We start from the raw sequence: 2389 nt of genomic DNA, 5'->3' as shown, positions 1-2389 counted from the left end.
TAAAACTGCTCTATGCAACACAATGACCAGTAGTAATACTGGAGTCATGCACGATCAAACTAGAAACCAGTTCTGCAGGAGGAGAGTGAAACAGAAAACCAAACGCTGAAAGCTGACAGGATGATGGTCATCATTAGTTAAATATCAAACCACTTCTTCAGTCTTTGGGCTGGAGTGTTATCTTTGGATAAATAAAGTACAGATAATGTCACTGTTTTACAGATTTTTCATGTTTTCAAGTATTTTGTATTTCAAGCAATAATTTACATGTTGACAGTAAAAACAAACAAACAAACAAAACAGGCCAAACTTTAAATAATGTCCATATGAACAATCTAAATTTCTAATGTAGAATTACATGGTTTTACTGAATTTAAATTCGTAGAAAATAACATTATTCTACATATTTTTTTCCCCATTATTTCAATATAAATCATGCACATTAAGGACTGGTATGGGAAATCATTTGTGTTCTGAACAGATGTTCCCTGTTTTGATAAATTACTCATAATGTCTTAAAATCACAGAAAAAAATGACATAATATCCTTTAAAAGCAAGAGTTCTGTTTATATATACATATAAATGAACAAATAGTATTAGAATCATTTATTATTATTTATTGGTGAATTGTTGTTATACTATACATAATATAATAACAATATTTCACTATGTTCTTTAGACTTGTGTGGAACCCTTGCTGACATATTTCCATTGTTTTCTGCACAGATTTTTCTTTCTTTTGTTGTTTTTGCTGTACGGTTGTTTTTTGTTTGTTTGTTTTTAATCCAGGTCTGGTCTAAATTGATCTACATGTAATAAAAAGCTGTTCTTTTTTGACACGTTCACAGTTGGAATGAAGTTTTCACAAATCAGAGACTCTGTTTTAAAGACCCTTTAACTTCTGCAGGACAGTCTAGTCTAAATTTGACTCTTTGTTTCTTTATAGTGATTTCAGATCTGATTGTCACCAATGAAAAGTCAAGGTTTTCTTTTGAGGACAGTGTACGTAATTCTTTTTCCTTTCTCTCTCTCTCTCTCTCTCTCTCTCTCTCTCTCTCTCTCTCTCTCTCTCTGCTTCTTTTCAATTCAACAACGAAAGTGAAACTAGCTTTACTGCCTTTCTGACGCAAATTCCGTGTCCGGTGAACACCACTACAGCTCTGAAATCCAACGAGTGAAAATAAACGTCGAGGTACAACCTGGTAGAAGAACAACGCAGAAATGGTGTTCAGGGTCATCGTGAATTTTCAACATGTGAAGAAGTGGGCAATCGACCTGTGCGACACCGAGGAGCAGTTTAAGACCATCACAGTGCTGCAGCTGAAGTACTCCTTTGGGGGAGGGGTATGACTGACAAGAGCCTGAGCACTCAAGATCCACTGTTCTGTTTCAGCCATCACATATAGGACTCTGTCACAAGTTCTCATCAGATCGGCTGATTGCATGGCTGCTCTTTTTTTTTTTTTTTTTTTTTAAATCAATATATCCGCTTTCATAACTGTTGATTCACATATCACAAGTGTGCACATACACATAGCTGGTAAGCTAACGACCTGACTTAGAAGACATACAGTATGATATGACAAAAATCCAGAGTTTGTTTTTTCCTCCAATACAAAGTTTGACCCTCTGAAAGTCTGAATGCAAGAGTGTTGGATCACCAGTGTGCAAGTTGCCTAAATAAAGTTTACCTTCATCTACTCATTTTTACCTTTTATAGATGACAAACACAGTAAATCCTAGTGATAACAACGAAAATAAGAAAACAAATTAAAAAAGGATTGATACATAGATGGATGGAAAATGTAAGTCAGATCACTATGCTGTTACCTAATCACCAAATGTCACAAAGTGTAAATATCATTACCCATAGCCTACTCAACTGGCTGTCAGAGATGGCAAAAGTACTTGATTTCAGTACTTAGTAAAAGTACTGATACTGCAATAAAACTACTCTGGTAAAAGTAAAAGTACAAAAGTACTTCATCATGAATGTACGCGAGTAAAAAAGTAAAAAAGTGAAAACAGTCAATGATGTCATTTGACCTAAAAATTTAATTCAGTGAAATATTGGCTTTGGGGCAGCTATGGCTTTTAAAATAAATGTTATAAAACAGAAATAGTAGCATTTCAATGCAGCTGCATCACTGAATGAGATCATTGGATAGTTACGTTATCAGCTGTTTGAGCATACCAAGGTTTGAGCTCTGATTCATGGGGACAAAAAATGCTAAAGCAAAGGCAGTTTTGATCAACACCTAACTTTAGAGCAGATCAGGGTAAACAAATTAGGGAAAAAACTGAAAACAAAAACGTGTGTGATCTAAAAAGTAAGTATCCCCTTTTTAAAATGTAAAAAGTAGAAAGTACATATACTTGTGTTTCAAA

The 2389-nt window shown here is 34.4% G+C and overlaps 1 protein-coding gene across 1 annotated transcript in view; it reads left to right on the top strand.

Annotated features, from left to right (window-relative positions):
• The window catches only part of LOC103358426 (uncharacterized), a 5594-nt gene that overhangs the window by 1032 nt on the left and 2173 nt on the right, over nt 1-2389 (top strand). The gene's annotated exons all lie outside the window — the stretch shown is intronic.

The sequence above is a fragment of the Stegastes partitus genome, unplaced genomic scaffold, assembly GCF_000690725.1.
Source record: "Stegastes partitus isolate 25-593 unplaced genomic scaffold, Stegastes_partitus-1.0.2 Scaffold308, whole genome shotgun sequence".
NCBI lineage: Eukaryota > Metazoa > Chordata > Actinopteri > Pomacentridae > Stegastes > Stegastes partitus.
The sequence above is the reverse complement of the archived record's forward strand: the minus strand, read 5'-3'. Positions and strand labels throughout refer to the sequence as shown.